This window comes from Notamacropus eugenii, chromosome 5 (assembly GCF_028372415.1).
Source record: "Notamacropus eugenii isolate mMacEug1 chromosome 5, mMacEug1.pri_v2, whole genome shotgun sequence".
Classification (NCBI taxonomy): domain Eukaryota; kingdom Metazoa; phylum Chordata; class Mammalia; order Diprotodontia; family Macropodidae; genus Notamacropus; species Notamacropus eugenii.
In genome coordinates, this window is record NC_092876.1 from 126,050,729 (window position 1) to 126,072,243 (window position 21,515).

The window sequence follows — 21,515 nt, forward strand, 5'->3', positions numbered from 1 at the left end:
CTGCATTGGTCTTATTTGTGCAGACTTCTTAATTTTATGTAATCAAAACTTTGAATTTCATCTTTTATAATCTTCTCTATTCCTTATTTGGTCATGAACTCCTCCCCATCCATAGACCCAAAAAGTAATTCCTTTCTTACTCCTCTAATTTATCTACTTTGCCTATGATGTCATCCTTTTTGCCTAAGTCACATACCCATTTGAATCTTATGTTCTTACATGATATAATATGTTGGCCTATGCCTACTTTCTGTCAGGCTGCTTTATAATTTTCCTAAAAGTTTTTATTGAACCTTACCTCAGAAACTGATTTGGATTTTTCAAACATTCAGTACTATATTCATTTGCTTCTGTTCCTAATTTGTCTCACTGATCAATCTATTTCTTAACTAGTATCATGTATTTTGATGACTGCTACTTTCCAGTATAGTTTGAGATTTCTACTGATAGGCCCCCTTCCTTTCCACTTTTTTTTCATTATTTTCCTGGAAGTTCTTGACACTTTGCTCCTCCAGATGAATTGGCTTTTTCTTTTTAAACTCTGTAAAGTAATCTTGTGATAATTTGATTGGCATGGCATTTAACATTACATTACATTAGTACATTAATTTAGGTAGCATTTAAATTTGTTGATATTGTCTTGGCCTACTCATGAGCAATTAGTATTTCTCCCAATTATTTAGTTGTGTCTTTATTTACATAAAGTGTAGTTGTATTAATATAATACCTCTGTGTGTCTTGGAGGGTAGATTTGTATTTTATTTATATTTTAAATGCAGTGCCCTAATTTTTTAGATAAGGAACTGAAGAGAGGTTGTGATTTGCCTAGAGTCAATACGCTGTCTGAGGCAGGATTTAAATCAAAGTCTTTCTAAGTCTAAACTCACCACTCTGCCCATTGTCATGATAATGCTAGTGATAGAGTGAAGCTAGCAGGTTTAGGGAGACATATAATAAGATGTAGACATCTTGAGTTTGAGCTGCTGATGGGACATCCAGGTAAAAATCATTGGATCATGAGTTTAGTGACTGAAGGCACTTTTAAGATCGTATAATTCAGTTTCCTTATTTTACAGATGTTAAGTGACTTGTCCAAAGTGACACAGTAAGTAAGAAGCTGGAACTTGGACATAAGCCCTCTGACTCCTAATTCCAATTTATCTTACTATACCATCCACCTCCTATAGTGTCCTGTAGCTACTGGTAATGTAAGTATGGAGCTAGAGAAGGGTTTTCGGAGTCATCTGTATAGAGATGGTAATTGATGAAGGTGAAGTTGTTCTTCAGTGTATTTCAATTGTGTCCAACTCTTTGTGACTCCATTTGGGGTTTTCTTGGAGATGTTGGGGTGGTTGGCCATTTCTTCAGGAAACTGAGGCAGACAGGGTAAAGTGAGATAGAAATAGAAGTCCTCCAGTGTGCCTTTCCAACCATAGGTCTAGGATACTTGTGATGCTATGAACCAATCCTATGAACCAAAACCTCCTCATTTTACAGATGAGGAAACTGAGGCCTGGGGATATTAGTAGAGTGACTCATCTACTGATGATAAGCATCAGAAATGGTATCTGAACCTGTGTGCTCTGACCGCACAGACAGAGCTATTTCTTCTGTATCTCCTCCAAATGAGGCCACCTACCTGTGCTTGTGAAGGATAGCAAGGAGACAGTAAAATGATAAAAGATAAAGAAAGCCCACCTCTAAGACCTGGTGGCTTTTGAGGTTGACTTCTTAAAACAGAAGTGTGAATTTGCTAATTTTTCTTCTCTGCTCTACAACTAATAGTTAGCTGTTCTGTCCCCCATTGTTAGCCATGCCTGGGATGGAGATTTAGATGGCATATCTCTCTGATTTGGGGATGACATGAAACTGAGAGGAGACTTAACTGGATCCTGTTGGGTGAGAGAATCAAGATTTAAATAGATATGAATTGATGAGTGGGATGGCACAGAAGAAATTCAAAGGACCCAGATTTGAATCTGACCTCTGCTACTTATTAACCATATGACAGTGGCAGGCATTTTTGCTTGTGCTCATCATCATCTTTGTGATGGAAATAATAAAAATAGCCTTGCCTGTTTCACTGTGGTTTTTTTTGAGGATTCCAGAATCATAGACTTTAAGCTGAGAAGGACTTCCTCCAGAGGCCATTCATTTCCACTCCCCCTTTTCACAGATGAAGAAAGTGAAACAGAGGTGAAGTGGCTTAAGTTGCTGGGCAACATGGTAGTTAAGTGGCAAGACCAGGATTTGAACCCTCGGCCTCTCCATTCCAAATCTAGCACTCTGCCATTTTGCTCCAAGGAGGGGAGTGTATATCAAGGTCAGAAGAAGTGTCAGTTGTGATGATGAAAATGGAATCTAACCGGGATTAATATAAAAGTCCAATAAGAATCTACTTGGAACTATAGGTTCAATTTTAGACATGTGATGTACTAGTCAAAAAAAAAAAAAAAGCAAAACCCAACAATATGTGATTGCTTTCCTGGAGCTATGATATTTGCATGAGCTCTTCCTCCACTGATACAGATTGTTGATCACCAACACACCCAGACACCTTCCTGTCTTGCATGATTCTGGTCTCTCTTTTTCCATGATTAGAGGATTCACCCACTCAACATAGGGAAGGCTTCCTTTATCTCTGTTGCTTATCTCAGACTTATGTGCTAATGTACCACTTGGATGGTGCTATTGGAAATACTTGTCATTTTTGCTACATGACTGGCCCACTTCCTGGCAGGCCCAATATATCTTCCATAACATCTTTTATTCTATGGTTTATTTTTTGTTTTCAGGTATTCTGTTTGAAGGGAAGATGATCTAGTTATTGTTGGTAACATAATGTAACCTGATTGTGAGTGACTTAAGGATGGAGAGGCTCATTACCAGACATTACCAGCCACCCAAAAATGAGCTCTCTTTTGGACACTACACATGAAATTGATAGACTGCATTAGTAGACTCATCACTTCTAAAGCAAAGGGAATACATGTCATCTTCTTCTGCCTTGGTCTTACCACATCTGGAGTAGTAGAAGAAGCAGTGGAGTAGTGAACTTGAGTTCAAATTTGGCCTTGGACACTTACTAACTGTGAACCTGGGCAAGTTACTTAACCTCTGTTTGCCTCAGTTTCCCCATCTGTAAATTGGGGATAATAATAGCCCTACCTCCTAGGGTTCTTATGAGGATCAAATGAGACAGTAATTGTAAAGCAGTTAACACAGTGCCTGACATATAGTAAACACTATATAAATGTTAGCTATTTTTGTTATTGTCATCACACTTAAATGATGGAGGAGGTAAACCTATCTCTTGAGTCCTGAATCCTGCTTTTAATGATCTAGGGGCTACATTAAAATGGACACTTACAAATTAGATTATATCCAGAGGAGAGGGACCAGGATGGAAAGTGATCTGGAAATGAGTACATCATAAGTTTAAAGTTTTGAAGGAACCAGAGAGGCCCTGTCAGTTCCACATGATCGCTAGCTCCCTTTGGAGAGCTGTCACAGTGAAGAAGGCTTAAACATACTCTGTGTAGTCCCAGAAGGCAGGATTAGGGCAAGGGATGGAAGATCCAGGGAGGCAGCCCAAGTAAAGCCCTACCTGAACGTGCATCCCCTCTGTCAATTCCCTGATAGCCTCCACTTGAACTGTGAAGCAGCTAGGTGGCAGAGCGGATAGAGTATTAGACAAAGAGTGAGGAAGGACCCAAGAGTTCAGATTCAGCCTCAGAGACTAATCTGGGATCTAGCTGTAGATGCAGATTGGTATGATGTCCTTATGGAGGCTCTGGGATGGCCTGAGATGACCATCGCATTTCTTTCATTAGGCCTGCCCTGTGAGGAGTCACACGTGGTCAATCATACAGGATGCTTGATTTGCAGAGAGAAAATCCTGTCCTCCCCATCCATATAAATGACGTCTGCTAAATCTTGTTACCTCTGTGGTGGTTTCATGGACAAAAATCAGGATAATGATATTGGCACTAAGTACCTTTTGGCACAGTTGGAAGCGAGGGAAGCACTTTGAAGGGTTATAATACTATGGAAATGTAAGTATTTAATTATCAGGATGTCACCGTACCTGAAATCCCATCGGAAGACATACACCTCTTGGTTAATCCTTCCTGTGGGTCCTCTTTCAAAATGCAGATCCTGTTGGGGTGGGAGGCTTCTACCTATCAATCCACACTAAAATATTCCTGATTCAGATATAGGAGGGTAGGGTTAAATGTGTGTGTGCGTGTGTGTGTGTGTGTGTGTGTGCGTGCATGTGTACAGGTGATGAAAGAGAGAGGAGAGAATGAGAGTGTGTGTTGTGTGAGTGTGTGTGGAGAGAGAGAGATAGAGAGAGACAGAGAGACAGAAAGAGAGAGAGAGAGAAAGAGAGAGAGAGACAGAGAGAGAGACAGAGAGAGAGAGAGAAATGGGCCTAGAAACAGTTGGTAGAAGCAGGGTTCAAGTATGAAATGAGGTTAACTATGGCACCAAGTGTAGTCTCAAATGGGTAAAAGGGATCTTTGTGGTTTGAGGGGGAGGAATAGGATTTATAGGCTGATATGTAAGCTTCAGGACTTAAAAAAAAATTAGCTCAAGCTATAATAGGACCCACCTCCATCCTTCCTACCACTAAAGGCAAAGCCAGTAGTCTCTGTGGCCCTAAATTAGGGTTTCTTTAATCCATGAACTGATTTTAAAAAAAAATTGCTAATTGTATTTCGATATAAATGATTTCCTTTGAAATCCTACATATTGTATGCATTTAAAAACATTCTGATAGAAGTCTGTAGATTTCACCACACTACCAAAAAGGTCCATAAAACAAAAAGGTGTTAAGAACCCATCTTTCCTACAAAACCTCCATCTTTCAGTGTACTCTCATTCAGGTTTCAAGTCTTTGGAGTCATTCCTGACATTTCAGGATCCTTGGGCCCTCCCTTCCCCATGCCCCATCCAGACAGCTGCCAAATCCTGTGGCTTCTACTTCCTAGACTTCCTTAGCATCCCTTCCTTTCTCCCTGTTTATGCAGCCGCTCCTCTCTTTCAGGCCCTTGTCACCTCTCACTGTTGCTATACTGTGTGGGAACTCTTGCATTAGGGAGACTGATAAAGTCTTCTAATTGGTTTCCTTGCTTCTACTCTGTCCAATCCACCTTCCACATAGCTGGCAAATTAATCTTTCTAAGGCCCAGTCTCTCTTCTGCTCAGAAATCTCAGTGGCTGTATACTGCTTGCCACCTGAGATGTAATATAAAGGCCTCCTCCATCCCCAGATTTAAGGCTTTTCAGAGTCTGGGTCACACCTATTTTTTGGTTTAGTTGAATGCAGCTGAACATTTACTAAGAACCTACTATGTACAGTAACAATAGCTCACATGCATATAGTCCTTTAAAACTTGCCAGGCCAGCTTGATTCTCACAGCAAGACATTAGGAATACAAAATCAAAATGAAATAATTCTTCTGGTCAGAGACCTTGGAAGTCTACTTGGAGATGCAATATGTACACAGGCAAGTATAGTAAAAGAAAAATTGAGGAGGAAGAAATGACCAAGGTGGATCAACAAAGGCTTCACAGAGAAGAAGGAAGACAAGGTTTCTGACAGTTAGAGATGAGAAGGAAGGGCTTTCCAGGTATGGGGAACAAGTTGTGAATATGATGGGAGGAAGATGCAGTACCAAGGGAAACAGTGATTGGTCCATTTTGTCTGAAAAATGCTTCTTAAAGGAGACTAGTGTGAAAGAAGGCTGAAAGGGTAGGTGTGAAATGGACGGATCGAGAAAAAGCACAGGCAAGAGTCAATTGAAAATTTGGGAGCATCTTCATTAGCCGGGGGCTATCTCATGGAAACCCAGAGGAGGCAGCCATGAACAAGGTGTGTGTGTGCCTTTTAAGCATTTCGGCACTTCCTGGTACAGCCTTGACAGCAAGTTGCTGCTAGGCAAGGGGGCACAACAGAGAGTGGGTTCCTAGGCAAAGGGGCACAACAGAGAGGGGGGCTAGTAGGGGCTGCTAGGCAAAGGGGCACAACAGAGAGTGGCTACTAGGCCCAACCCTGCCTAGAAACTCAACATACATTTCTCAATCCAGGGGCTTGGGGAGGGGGGTGGGAAATAACGTCCACTTCAGGTGGAATCCAGATCATGGAAGATCTGCAATCCCAGGTTAAGGAGCTTACAGTTTTATTTTCACTGAAGGCAGCAGCGAATCCCTGAAGGTCTTTGAGCTTAGAGGTTCCTTAGGAAAATTATTTTGGCAACTGTGTGTGGTGGACAGGTTGGAGGCAGGGAGACCATTTTGGAAGCTGTTCAATGGTGCAGACTATAGGTAATAGGTAATAAGAATCTGACATATTTTGGTACCTGACATCCCATTTCCATGCCTTGGCATGGACCAACTCCCTCCTCAGCTTTGTCTTTTAGTTTCCTTCCTTAAGAAACCTTAGCCTCCTTCAGGGCTCCACTCAGGAGCTCCCTTCTATTCAGAGCCTTCCTGGACTCTTCCTTCTCCTTCTTCTCTCTCCTCCCCCTCCCTTTGTTAGTATTCTTTCCTTCCTCAAATTATCTTGCATTGACTTGTCACACTATACACAATACATAGTGCATCCTCTTCCCCATCTTCCACCTCTGGTAGAAAATAACCATCCTCCTGGAGGGTAGTGACTGAATTTTTTTTGTAACCCTTGTGCCTATCAGTAAATATTTGTTGCAATAAATTTCTTGGCCCCCCTCCCCCAACTTTCACCTCATGGGGTTGCTCAAAGGATCCATCACTAGGGAGGATCCAGTTCAGATTCACCAGTTTATATTTAAGGAAGCTGAACCTCATCCAACGTGCAGCGACTTGCAGGTCACCCAGTGGCAGAATTAGAATTTGAATCTTTGACTGTAAAAATACAATCCTCTTTCCATCACTGCATCAAACTCCGTTTCCCTTTCCTTTTCCCCAAAACACACACACACACACACACACACACACACACACACACATTCTGTCTTTAGAAGGATCCTGGGACCAGAGAACATGATTGATTTCATCCCTTCATTTGTTCGCTCAACATCTCTCAAGTATGCTGCGTTCAGCATTGTGCTGGGGGCTGAGGGGTGGGGGAAGGTGTTGATATCGAGATGAATAACTTTAGGTGCTTTTAGAATCTTGGAATGTTAGCTCTTTGAAGGGATCTTAAAACAGAGCTGGAAGGGGACCTCAGTGGCTCTGTACTCTAATCCCCTCATTTGACGGAGGAGGACCCTGAGACCCCGAAAGAGGAAGAGACTGAGAGATGGTTTCTCCCTCTCCTGCTTGCCTTTACTGGGGGTGGGGAGGTGGTACGTTTTTCCTAGGGGTCCTAGGAACATCGAGTTTTATTCCTGGGGGGGCAGAAAGTTGATGATTAATTGATGTCCCAGGGCGGTCCTTCCAGGGCGACACCGAAGCTCCCCCCTTGGGGGCCGCTTTTGCGTGGAGATGAAAACCTTATCCAGCTGAATCCACTGTCCATTCTGGCTCGGGGATGGAATAGGGAGAGGCGGGGAGGAGAAACTGCTTCCCCAGCTCGTTGGCTGGAGAAAGGAGGAGGCTCCAGTTAGGTCTGTGGTTTACTCTTCCCTCCGCCCCTTCTGCTTCACCCCCTCCCCCCTTTGCCAACCTCGGCTCGGCTCCTCCTGCTGGGCGCTGTAACCCTACCCCGCCGGACTGGAGCGGGGCGGGCAGCGCGCATCAGCTCTGGGAAGCCGAGCCCTGGCCAGGCCAGGCTAGGCGAGGGAGGCAGCCGGCCGGGCTGGCTAGCTCCGTGTGCGCGGACTGCGGCAGAAGGAGCCCTGCGGGCCGGAGCCTCTACCTAGCCTCTCCAGGCTGGGGCGCGGGGCGCGGGGCGCGCGAGCCGCCTCCGTTTCTGCTGCGCGGTACGAGCCTGGCTGGGCCAGGCCGAGGAGAAGGACGGGACATGCTGGGGCAGGCTCCTCGCTGCGCCAGGTAATTCCCACCGCGGGCAGCCCTCGGGGGCCTCCCGGGGGGAGGGGAGAGGACTGGTGCGGCTGCGGGGAACCTCTTAGGGCACCCTGGCCCTGGAGGAGGGGCTGGCACCGCCCTTACACCCCAGCCCGGGGGTCTTTGTAGGATGGGAGAAGCCCTCAGGCTTTGGGGGATCTCCTGGTTGCTGGGGTTGGTGCGCTGTGCCCCCGGGAGGCACTGCCTGGCTACTTCTCCCTTCCCCCGGCTCCTTGGTATTCTGGGAGGTCTTGCAAAACGGGACCCCAGATCCAGGTTTGAGGTTTCTTTATTAAGCGTCTCCGGGGAGTGGAGGGGGCTGAGGAGTGACCCCATACTGGCGGACTCCTTGGGGTTCTCGACTCGGATAGATCAGTTAGCGTGGTAAGCTCTTGGATGGGACCGATTAAAACCTGGCCTGGAGTGGGGTCTGTCCTGAGCCCCGCACAGGTGCCCGGTGCAGTACTAGGTTGCACAGGTTCAGGGGTTGGGAGGAGCCCCCTGGGAAAGGCAAGGGGAAGCCGTGCTTTTGGGGAACTACTCTTCTGGCCGGAGCTGTTTGCACAAACCACTTCCTTCTTTGGGAGCTGGGGGCCCCTGCGTCTCCGGAGGGGCCCAGACTAGGCATTTTCCCCTTTCAGATTGACTGACCATTGATTCTGTAAGAGCTAAGAGTTTCCTTAGGGGGTGGGAGTGAGATCAGAGCTTGGGGTGGGGTTAGTTTCCACCCGCTCGTATTAAGAGTCCAGCCAAAGAGGAAGAACAATGGATTTTGAGTCCAGGACCTGGCTTCTAAAGCTCGTTTTGCTCTTATTATCTCTCCGACCTTGTTCAAGTTACGTCTCTCGGAATCTCAGTTTCTTCTCCCAGGCGCAATGTGGGGACTGGGCTTAATGATCTTCAACTCTAAAAACCAGTCTTGCTAAGGCCCCTCTCCCGCAGCAGGCAGTGATAGATGTGGGAATAGGACCCAGGTGTCCTATCCCTTAGATTAAATGCCTTTCCATGAATCCAGGCTTGGAGATGGCACTCCTCCAGCGTGTCCAAGACTCAGCGGCTTCATATCGAGGGAAAGGTTGAGAGGGCTGATGTTTATTTTTCTGAGGAGAAGGGGAAGGGGGAAAAGGAAGATGTTGGTCCTAGTGAGGTGCTGGTGAACTAACTGGTCTTCTTTGGATCTCAGCTAATGACAGGTTTTACAACTTCATTAATTCATTTATTGAACCAAAGTTTCCCTAGGGAGTAAGTCCTTTTCATTCTCTGGGCTTATCATCTGCAAAATGGAATTGAGACTTCTTCATCTTTTCTTGTGTCCTGATCTGCTTGATGCACCTTGTGAAACCTATGGATCCCTTCTCAGCATTATGTTTTTAAATGCGTAAAACAAAATACGTAGGATCACCTAGGAAATGCAGTTATTAAAATAGATATTTTTAAAACTGCCAAGGTCTTGGTCCCAGATTCAGAAACCCCTTAGGCCAGTTGAACTATAATCTCTCTCCCAGCTTGGAAAGTGTTTGTTCCAACACTAACATTCCATATTCTAAGATCTAAGATCTCTTCTAACTTGAATATTTTATATTGTGAGGGGGATGGCGAAGGAGAAGGGCAAAGGTCTAGGGGAGCTTGGTAGTGAAACAGCCTTGCTCTGCTTGGCAAGGCGACCCAATACCTTTCTTGTTTCTTGTGCTCAAGCAGCTTACCAGAGGAAGGGCTGCCTAGTGAGTGATTCCTGAGAACTGCTAGGCTAGGTGTGAGGATGGACAGACAGGCTCTGAGGAGAACAGGGAAAGACTTGGGACAGTTCTAAAATTCTTTCCTTCGTCTTTTGTTATCCTGGTCAAGAAATATGGCAACTTTGATTCTTTTCCCAGTTGATGGCTATAGAACTTCAGGGTTCTTCTCCTCCTTCCTTCTACTTCCATTGTCCAGTTTCTCTTTCCTTTCTGACCTCTTAATTTTCGTTCTCTCTAGCCACTCATTGGTTCCTCCTTTCTCCTTTCCTTTTTACTCCTCATCTTTTCCTTTTTCTCTCTCCTGCATCCATCTCTCCCACTCCCATTTTCTCTTCTTTTTCTCCTCTTCTCTTCTTTTCCTTTAGTCACTCCTCTTCTCTCTCTCCATTCATCCTTGCCTTTTCTGTTTCCAGTCCTCTTCTCTCTTCCCTTACCATTCCTACCTCTCCCCTGTCCTCTGCTACATACTCCTTATTCTCACTCCTTTCATTCTCCCTTTGTTACTCATTGCCCCCTTCAGCCTCTCTTTGCCTGCTTCCTTCCATTTCTTCTCCTCTTTCCCCCCTTGCCCTCCCTCTCTAATAACCACCCCTATTTCTGGTAATTGCTGAACTCTCCCACTTTAGAAGCCACTTTAGATGACTAGTTCCTCTTGAAATTTCTGCTTAGGCTTCCCTCTTAACCAGAAACTTTCTCTTTGTGGAGATCATTGGGGTTGTGGCTAGGGAGCCTTGTGCCTGCTCAGCCTCTCAGTGTTCTTCTCCCCCGCCAGTATCTCAGTTTGCCAGATCATTGCCAGAGGACAGTGAGTCCTGTTTGGCTTGATGAATAGTTGCTACGTTTCACCTCACTGTGATAGAGTGAAAGAACACTGGGTTTGAAGTCAAAAGATATGGGTTCAGACCTCTGTTCTGCCTTTTTTTCTCTCCAGCTCCCTATCCACTGGAAAAAAAGAAAACTCATAATAAATTTTCATAGCTAAAGTGAAACAACTTGCTCTACTTTTTATGATGTGTGATCTTATCGGCAAATTTCTTCTTTATAGCCTCATTACAAAAAAAGGCAGTTGGGACTGTTTGGCATTGGGGTAGCTTTCATCTCTGACTTTCTTTTATAAAGCCCCCTCTGTCTCTAAATCCTATAATTCCTAGACGTGCTTCTGTTTTGAGAGAAACAGCAGAGAGGTGAGTGAGTAAATGGGTACAGGAAATCAGTGGTAGGAAGCCAGTGAGTACTCTCTGAATCTGCAGTGAGCCTTTAGGATCTGGCTGTTTCAGACAGAGACCCAGGTTTTAAGTTTTGAGTTCTAAGTTCCCCAAGGAACTTGAAGTCCCAAAGGCTGTTGATGGGGAGACTTGCTATTGGTGATCTGGGGCAGGATTATGTGGCATCTGGGAGTTGGGATAGGAATGCCCAGAAACCTGTAGGAACCTTGGAAGGCCAATCTCTATGGTGAGGTCATGGGTGGCCTGTCTCTCCTTGGACCAGGTAGACTACCACCTGCAATCTCTCTGCTGCTTTCAACTTTCTCACCCTTTTCCCCTCTCCCAACCCACTAGGAAGTGATATTGAGGTGGGAGGCCTGGGTTCCATTTTTGGCTCAGTCACAATGTAGTGTGTGAGAAAAATGTGTGAGCTGGAGAGGATACAGGAGGCCAACTTAATGCCTGACATTGGGCAAGTCATTCTGGGCCTCATTCAGTTCAACAAACATTATTATTATTATTAACAATAATCATAATGTTAATAATCCTCATTCCATTTACCTGGAAGGTTTGTTGTGAGGACCAAATGAGATAATATTTTTTGAGAGATCTTTGTTTTTATGAAATTTTTTTTTTCAGTTAACAAAAATTTTTCTTTCCCTCTCCCACCCCACATTGAGAAAGAAAACAGAACAAAAGCATTATCGCAGACATGTATAGATAAGCAAAACAAATTCCCTCATTGGTCACGTCCAGAAAAATAGGTCTCAGATTGTACTGTTGTGTACATTACCTCTGTCAGGGAGTGGAGAGCACGTCATAGTATGAGCCCTCTGGAATTATGGCTGTCATTGTATTCATTGATCAGAGTTTCTATGTCTTTCAAAGTTGTTTGTCTTTAATATTTTTCTGGTTACTGTATAAATGGTCTTTCTCATTCTGTTCACTTCCCTCTGCTTGAGTTGAGGGCTCTTTAAATTTTTCTGCCCCTCAGCTCCCTGGCATCTTTTCCTCATCAGATTTCATGGCAGTTTATACTTAAGGTTTATACTACCAAGAATTGCAAGGGACTAACCTCTTATTTTACAGATGAGGAAACTGAGGCCACTGTTTCCCCCCTCCCCACTTTGGTTAGATTGCCTACTCACTGTATCCCCTACATGACCTTGTTGTGGATGCCTTCAGGGTTGAGGTATTTAATAAATATTTGTTGAATTGGATAGATGATTTGACTGCTGATGGATTTTTTTTTTTTTTTAAGGAAAACCAAAGGAAATAACTCAAGAGTAGGAGCGTCATCTGAACACTCAGGCCAAACCCCCTTTCCCATTGACTTTAGGAGACTTTTCTATTTCTTTGGTATTTGCAGCTGTGGAGTCAGTCTGGGAAAGTTTGGTTCTAGGGGTACACAGTGCCCATGGGCCTCAGGCCAGAGCCTTGAACATTGCTGAATTTAGCTGGGATTGGGTCTAAAAAGGGACCCTTATCTAGGGTTAGTGGGATGGAAAGAGCTCTGTGCTACAAGTTGAGAGAACCACTCCTTGTATTTTCTGCTTACTAACTTCAGTGACCCTGGACAGGTCTCTTTTCTCTCTTTGCAAATTCATTTTCCTAATCTGCCAAATAAGGAATTTGGATTGTGTGTATTCTAACATCTTTCAACTTTAGCATCCTATATTGTTCCCCATTTCTGTGGTCCCTTTCCACCTGTAACATTCTCTTACAACCCTAATGTTTTCTGTTGCAACATTCCTTGTGCCTCTGACATTCTGCATTCTACGTTCTAAGGCTCCTCCCAGCTCTGACATTCTGTGTTTTAAATCTCCTTCTAGTTCTGACAATCTGTGTTCTAAGGTACCTTCTAACTCTGATATTCTGTGATCTTAGACAGTTCTGATACTCTTATGTTCTAAGGTATCTTCTGTCTGTGACAGTCCATGTTCTAAGGCCCCTTCTAGATCCGACATTCTGTGGTCTGAAGCCCCTCCCAACTCTGACATTCTGTGGTCTAAGGCCTCTTCTAGCTCTGCCAGTTCTATATTTTAAGGCCTCTCCCAGCTCTTGATAGCCTAAGATTCTGATCACTTACCCACAATTTGCATTGAGGAGATGGGGAAAAGCCAGTTAGTCGGCCTCGGTGCCCTGGCCAGACATACAATCCTTAGCTTGGAACAGAAGCAGGGTTGCAGCATGTTAACTTCTCCTCCTGGCTCTGGGCCATTTGGACGGCTCAGTGCTGAGCTGAGCTAAGCTCCCTCTGTGACTCACCACATCGCCGAATTGTGTGACATAGGCAGATTTTTCTTCTCTACCCCCTTACTCCCCCACCTCTCTTTCTTAAAGTCAACTTCAGGCTGGCAAGATCATGGAGTTGGATCCAGAGTACAAATCAGGCTGCAAGAGTGAGCCCTTCCTAGCTAGGGAGGCAAGACAAACCAAGGAAAGATTGGGAAGTGAAGAGGATGGGAACTCCCCCAGAATCATGGGATTTAGGTCTGGAAGGGGCTGTACACTCATCTAGTCTAGGACTTCTTAGCCTGGGGCCACAGACTCATAGATTTTAGGGCCTCCAAGAACTTAGAGAGGAAAAAAACTCGTTTTGATTTTTATGACCTCTAACTGAAATTTAGCATTTCCTTTAATTATTTCATAACTTTTTTTTTTCCCAAGGAAGGGGGTCCATAGGTATCATCAAAGTTCCAGAGGGATCCATGACACTCACAAAATTAAGAATTGTTGGCCTTGTCTAACCTCCTCATTTTGCAGATGAGGAAATAGAGGCCTAGAAAGGTATTAGTTGAAGGTCACAGAGTAGAGATTTGAACTCAGGGCCTCTGACTGATTGAAAAGCCAGATGACCTGGGGAGGCCTCATGCTTCTCATCCAACATCTGGCTTGTCATCCCAAGTTCCCTTTTGTCACCTTGGTCAAGTTGTTTTACCACTTGAGGCCACAATTTTCTTCATCTGTAAAATAAGAATCATCATCTATGCCCTACATGTGAAGTAGTTTGAGTGCAGTAGGAAAAATATTGAATTTGAACCTAATAGACCTGGGTTCAAGTCGAAGTTCTGACATTTATTAACTGTCTGACCTTCAGCAAGCCACGTCCCTTCTCTTGTTGTTTCACCTATACACAGAGGAATTTGGGCTAGATGATCTCTGGGGTTCCTTTGAAGTCTTCACTTCTATGAATGGTGTGAGAAGGCATTGAGGAGGGTAGGATGATATCAGATCACTTGTGAGTCCTGTGAAGGCCAAGATCAGTCTTGTAGGCAACGGGAAATGTCAGGAAGTGTTGAGTTGTAGATGAACATGGGCCTGTACATCAGGAGAATTAATCTGACAGTGTGTATAAAGATATGGAAGCCTTTGCAATGATCTAGGCTAGTGGGAATGAAGGTCTGTACTAGGACCATGACAGTCAGACCAGGCCAAGGGCAGTCAAGTAAACAAGTCAGCAATGAAGTGCTTTCTAGTGCCTAACATTGAGATTACAAAGAAAGGCAGGGACTCATGGTGTCTCAGCTGGAATCTCCCATCTTGAAAAAGTATTTCCTGGTCTTTTTTAAATCATAGTTTGATCTGGGATCAACTCTTAATTTTTCCTGTCCGTCTCTTGTTTATACATGGTTGTTCAAATGTGTTCTTCCTCACTGGACTGTGAGCTTCTTGAGAACAAGGTATGTCTTTTGCCTACTCTGCCTGGTATGTAGTAAGTGCTTAATAAATGCTATTGGCTTAAGTACCACATTACTGCCAACAGCTCAGATCTGAGAAGTAGCATAAAAGCCAAGATAAAGGATATTAATGACTGGAAATGGAGGCAGGTAGGTGATTCAATGGATAAGAGTACTGGACCTAAAGTCATGAAGACCTGAGTTCAAATCTAGCCGCAGACACTTCTTAGTAGTGTGACCCTGGGCAAGTCACTTAACCCTGTTTGCCTCAGTTTCCTCATCTGTAAAATGACCTGGAGAAGGAAATGTCAAACCAATCCATTATTATTGCAGGGAAGACTCCAAATGGGGTCACACAGTCCGACACAACTGAAACAACTGAACAATATGACTGCAAAAGAAGATTGACTGGTCATACAGCAAGAATGACAGATAATAGATAGACAACCTGAGTGCTGTCTTTGTCTCTCCACAAAGAAGCTAAAAAAATGAGGTGGCCTTTAGCTAGTTTTAACATCTGTTTTAAGAATTTATGGCAAGAGTGGCACAGGATGAGATGCCGTGGGTGGGCTGTCCTATGGATGGGTTTCTCTATCAGAGGGAGAAATTACCCCCTGGATTATGGCAGCAACTATTGTTCATAGTCCTGGGGAGTTCCCCAGGCTCACTTGCTGTTTTTCAGAACTCAATGCTGGAAGAAGCCACACAGGTCATCTAGTCCTTCCTGGTCCTGAACAGAAATTCTCTTTTGAGTATCCTTAACAGTCATCTAGTTTCCTCTTGAAGACCTCTAGTGTTGGAGAACTCCTCCAGGGCAGCCAATTCTATTTTTGGATACTTCTAATTCTCACAAAATGTTTATTTAAATAAATATTAAAAAATTTAAAAACTGGAAGAGGAGGAGTTCACTTTTTCAGCAGGGTGAATCAGGGAAGGCTTCAGGAAGGAGGTGATACTTGACTTGGACCTTGAAGGAAGGGAGGGACTATAGCAGATTAAGATGGAGATCAAGTACATTTCCTGCCTAGGGATAGCAGAATGGGTTCAAGGAGAACAGGAGACAAGAGTTTGGTCAGACAAAGTAGAGCTTGTGAGGGCAGATGTAGAAGGAAATATGGTTAGGGAAAGAGTGTGGCGCCATATTGATTTCTTGCTGTGGCCAGACTTGCATACCCACCCTGTGTTGAGAATCTGTGTTATAGACCAAGAGGGATCAGACTTGAAGAAGACACTGACCTTTGTTCTTGTCGAGCTCCCTGAGTACTAGGAAGGATGACAGGTAAACACTATTCTAGTATAAGGCAGGCTAGAATAATAATCCCTTAAATCTTTCCTTGACTTAGAGGCAAGAGACAGCTCACCCAGATGGGAAATCAAGAAGGGCTTCCTGGAGAACGTCCCATTGGCCTTGAAGGACAGATAGGATTTCTACAAGTAGAGGGAGTGGTATACATTTCAGATGGAAAGATCAGTGTGAGTAAAGGCAATTACACCAGGGGCATTTCAGGAATGGTGGTGATGGCCACTTTTCCAAATAACTCAACCCTCAGCACTACTGCCTGAATCATTTGAAAAGAGTTACTCTTTGGTGTCAGAATTCCTGGGTCCAAATTCCACCTCTGACATTTACCACCTCGGTCATCTCCAGCAAGTCACATTACCTCCCTAGGCCTCAGTTTCCTCATTTGTAAAATGAGGAGGTTGTATTGATGACCTAAGAGGTCTCTTTCAGCTTTGTGTCTGTGATTCTATGGTCTTTCTTACACACCAGTCTGATCTTGTCATTTCCCCTGCTAAAATACCTTTAGGATTCCTATTGCCTCTTGAACAAAGTTCAGGCCTTGAATGATATTACTTCCATCTACCTTTTATCATTCAATATGTCAGTTCTGCTGACCCAACTAGACCCAAGGGCTGTGAGGGCAGTGAAGTAGGTTTCCTCCTTGTGTTCTTAGAATACCTAGAAGACTAGGCACCTGGCTGGGCTATTTGTAATCTGAGAACAAGTTTCATGTAGAGAGGATTTTTAGGGCTTATCTCTCCAACCCTCTTGGTTTGCAGATGTAGAAACTTAGGCTCAGAAGAAGAGTCAGGCTTAAGGGTGGAATGAACCTTCCTTAGGAAGTGGTAGATTCTCCCTCATTGGTGATTTTCAGGAAATGGTTAATGTCCATTTATTGAATATGAAAGTTGGACTGGATACCTACTCAAAGTCCCTTCCAACTCCCAGATTCTATGAATCTGTGGTTCTGTCTGGTGTCAAACTGCTCACTTCCTTTGGTATATTCAAAGTTCAACCAAACTGGGCTACTCTTTATCACCCATTCTCATGCTCTGTGGATAGATTCAGGGGGTCATTTTTTTAATTTTGAAAAAAGATAATATATAGACACCCATACATATACACACTCACATACATATATATATACATATATGTGTGTATATATACATATATACATATGCATACATATCTCTATACATATATACAGCTATAGATCTGTGTATCTACATTCATTTTGGGCAACTAAAGGGCACAGTGATAGAGTGCCAGGTCTGCCATCAAGAAGATTCATCTTCCGGAGTTCAGGTTTGACACTTACTAGCTGTATGACTCTGGACAAGTCACTTTACCCTGTTTGCCTCAGTTTCCTCATCTGTAAAATGATCTGGAGAAGGAAATAGCAAAGTGCTCCAGTATCTCTGCCAAGAAAACCCCAAATGGGGTTACAAAAAGTCAGACACAATTGAAGTGACTGAATAATAAGAGCCACATATAGTCATTTAAAAGCAAAATTCTGAGAAGGGATCCAGGCTGCACTAGTCTGCTACCAAGAAACTTTGCTGTAGAGGGGGCACTCTTGTTTATAGAGTACAAGTCATCGGATCCCAGGCTTAGAGCCAAATGAGACCGTAGGGACTTTAGAATCCAGTTTCTTCATTTTATAGATGAGGAACTGAGGCCCAGAGGGGTTAGGTGGCTTGACCATGTTCATAAGTGTCACAGGCTATATTTGAATCCAAATTTCTCTAATTCCCAAGTCCAATTCTCTTGCTATTATAACATGATACCTTGGTCTGTACAGTATGAACTCTGAGATCCTATTCAATGCAGAGATCTTGTGTATTTTTTTAATATATGATTCTTCTCATTTCCCCCAATCTCTGAGTACTGATAGTCCTTCCTTCATTTAAGGCCCAGCTCAGGTGCTGCCTTCTCAGGTAAACTTTTCCTGGCCTCATTCTATCAATCTCTCAGCCCTTCCCCAACCTGGGATTAGAAGCTTTGGAACTGTTGTTGTTCAGTTGTGTCCAATTCTTTGTGATCCCATTTAAGGCTTTCTTGGCTAAGATACTGGAGAGGTTTGCCATTTCCTTCTCTGACTCATTTTACAGATGAGGAAACTGAGGCAAGCAGAGTTAAGGACATGCCCAAGGTCGCACAGCTGAGTGTCTAAGGCCAGATTTGAACTCAAGAAGATGAATCTTCCTGACTCTAGGCTCTATCCACTGTGCCAATCCCAAAATTTTATAGAGGAGCTCCAGAGAAGGGAAGGGACTTGGCTGAGGTCACCCAATTGGTGACTAATAGAGCTGGGATTCAACATATGTTTTCTGCCACTCCATGCAGCTGTCTGAGAGCTATATCATATCATGTTATTAACTCATATTTGCAGCGTTCAACAGAGGGCTTTGTCCACTGTTGGGTCCTGATGTTTGTTGAATGACTGAATGGAAAACTGGGCCAGTGAGCTTTCTCTTTCTCCCTTTCTGACATAAATTTCCTGAGTGAGGGAGCTGCCTTCTATTCATCTTTCTTTTCCAGTGCTGCACTGGGAGCATTGCTTACACACACAATAACTCAGCAAGATCTTTGTTGAATTTAGTTAAAACTCAGGCTGTGGTTTGGGGAGGCTTTTCATTACTAAACCTAACAACCCAAAGATAACTTCAGCTTAGACTGATTTAGGAGAAGTGTGGTGTTCAGTTTTGGGTGATATCTTTTTGGAAGGATGTTGTTAAGCTGAAGCGTGTCCACATAAAGATCACCTGAAGGAGAACTGAAGACGGGGTCATACCCACATCTGTTGAATTAACTGAGGGGGTTTGGAGTTAGGGGAGATAGGGTAGTTGCTTTCAGCAATTTGATGGGCTGCTATTTAAATGTCCCAAAGGGCAGAATTAGGACCAATTAAAGTATGAGGTAGAGTTTCTTTCCTTCTTGTTCCGCAATGGAATGTGTTGCCTCTTTAGGTAGTGAGTTCTCTGTTACTGAATGTGTTCAAATAGATTGTTCTCTTTTATGAATTCTCTAAAGTAGAGCCTGCTTTTGCACATTACCATCATTAGGAAATTTTTACTTGCATTGAATTTAAAACTTCCTATCTTCAGCCATTGCTTTCTGTTCTGATGTCTGGGGCCAACAGAACTGAAGTCTTACCCTTCTTCCTCATGAAAGCCACTCAGATATTTGAAGACAGCAACCACATCCTTCCTCAAGTTTCTTTTCTCCAGGCTTAACATCCCCAGTTTCTTCATCCCATCTTTGCACAGTGTGGTCTCAAGGTCATTCCCTTCTTTGGATGTTCTTTCTCCAGCTGGCTTTCTACCAACACGAGCCTATGGCTGTGGCCTGACCAGAGCAGAATGGAACAGGACTAGCCTTTCCTATGCATAGGGTGTTTTCTTAAAACACTCTTAGATGATATTAGCTTTTTCAGCTGCCACCCCATACTGTTGACTCATTTTGAACATGTAGGCCACTCAAACCCCCAGATATTTTTAATGCAAAAAATTCTACTCATGCCTCCCCCGCCATCTAGTACTTGTGAAGTTGAAGTTTTGAACCTGTATGTGTATCTAAAAGCTTCCTATTACAATTATATTTCCTCTTATTAACTTGTGCCCATTGTTCTAGCTTGAAGTCTTTTAGGGTCCCAACCCTGTTATCTGCATCTTAGGCATTGAAGTTGTGCAGTAGATAGAGTCCTGAGCCTGGAATCAGGATGTTCTGAGTTCAAATGTAGCCTCATTTACTAGCTGTGCGACTCTGGGCAAGTCATTTAACCTCTGTCTGCTTCAGTGTCCTCATCTGTAAAATGGAGATAATAATAGCACCTACCTCCCAGGGTTGTTGTAAGAATCAAATGAGGATATTTCAAAAACTCTAAGCATAGTGCCTAGCACATAGTAGGTACCTAATTCAGTAGTTATGAGTATGAGAATAAGGATGAGGAAGGATGGTGTTAGCTATTCCTCCCTGCTTTGTATCATAAGATACTCTTGTCATTCATGCTTTTGTCCAAGATCTCTTCTCATCATTTTTCTGTTCATCTTCCTGCTCCTTCTCCTCCTTTTTTCCAGGTCCTTCCTTTTTCCTCTCATCTTCCTGCCCCTCCTTTTCTTTTCTTCTGTTTCCTACCTTTTCTTTTCTCTGCCTCTTCTTCCTCTGCTACCTTTTGTGATTCTTTCTCCTCCTTGGTTTTTTTTTCTTCCTTCTTCCATGAATTTGAAGTCAAAAGGCCTGTGTTTAAATCCTGGCACTGCTGAGATTCAAACCTAAGTTTTCCAGCACTTGCCTAAAGATTCGGACTTCAGTCTAACATCCTCATTTCCTAAGACCTTTCTCAGAGACACCAATACCATATGTTGTCCTTAAGGCTGATGCCCTTTTTGTAGTCACAGAATCTAAGAGTTAAAAGGCCTCAGAGGCCATCTGGTCTAGTCCATACTCAACAATCCCTTCTAAACATTTCCAAGAGATGTTGATTTAGCCATTGCTTGAAGTCTTCCATTGGGTGAAACCATCCACCTCCTTAGGCAGCCCACTCTATTTTAGGGAAGTTTCTTTAGATTCTTCAAATTGCTTTCATATATAATATTGAATATGAAATATATGAATATTATCCTGAGAATAATTGTGTGACCTGAGAAGCTATCTCCACTTTACAGATGAGGAAACAGGTTAAATTGAGGAAGTGACCAAGAAACAGACATATTAGGGTTGGAAGGGACCTTAGAGATCATCTAGTTGCCCTTCATTTTACCGAGGAGGAAACAAACAAGAGAGGAGTGTTCTGCCAAGGTTCACACAGCTGGAAATGCTAGATCCAGAAATAAAGCCTAGGCCCTGACTCCCAGGTCAGTGTTCTATTTACTGAACAGAATTACCCAAGGTCATCCATTGAGTTAAGGGAAAATCCAAGATGAGAATTCAGTTCTCCCTGTTAAGCTAGTGTTTTTTATGTGCTAAATTAGAAAAATATAACAGTAAGCTCTCCTGTGGACATGATTCATGCTTCTAGTAGGGGTTGGACTTGACCTCTGGTCCTTTTTGACTCAGGTCCTATGAGTCTATGAAAAGGTATGAAGTTCCCTTTTCTCCCCCTCTTCACTCCTTCCAGCCTCTAAGAAATATCTTCAGCTTTGTGGTTTTCCAGTAATAGTCAGGGGCAAGGACCAAAGGCTTTTGTAGCAGGCCATGGGCCAAACAGATACCAGAAAGAAAAAAACAACCACCCCAGCAAATACCAAGCTGCAGCATTCCATTGGGCAAATGAGCCACCCTAAACCTCCAGGCCCTGCCTTAAAATGAATACAAACAATAACAGCAGCTGTAGAAGCAAATGCTCATTTCTTTTGGCACTTTAAGGTTTTCCAAGTGCTTTCCTTTGCAATAATCCTGTGAGGTAAGTAATAGGAAATTATTATCCCCATCTTATAGATGAATCTCAGAAGAATGGTAGAGTTGTTTCCTTTTTCTTCTGAAGTCAGATACCTTATAACTGTCAGAGCTGAGATTCTAACACTATATTGCTTCTTATCTCTAGAGTCATAGATTTATAGCTCTGGAGCTAGAAAGGACCACAGAGGTCATCTAGCAAATCCTTCTCATTTAATAGATG

At 43.5% G+C, this 21,515-nt stretch overlaps 1 protein-coding gene across 5 annotated transcripts in view; it reads left to right on the plus strand.

The window, feature by feature from the left end:
- The window catches only part of PAK1 (p21 (RAC1) activated kinase 1), a 205,986-nt gene that overhangs the window by 79,043 nt on the left and 105,428 nt on the right, over positions 1–21,515 (plus strand). The window contains exon 1 of one of the 5 annotated variants that reach the window (XM_072610765.1): positions 7,561–7,977. The exons of 3 other annotated variants lie outside the window; for them this stretch is intronic. The gene's annotated coding sequence lies outside the window, so the exon portion shown is untranslated. Of the gene's footprint in view, positions 1–7,560; positions 7,978–21,515 lie in introns of those variants that run through there. One more of the 5 variants, XM_072610767.1, reaches the window with a different exon arrangement.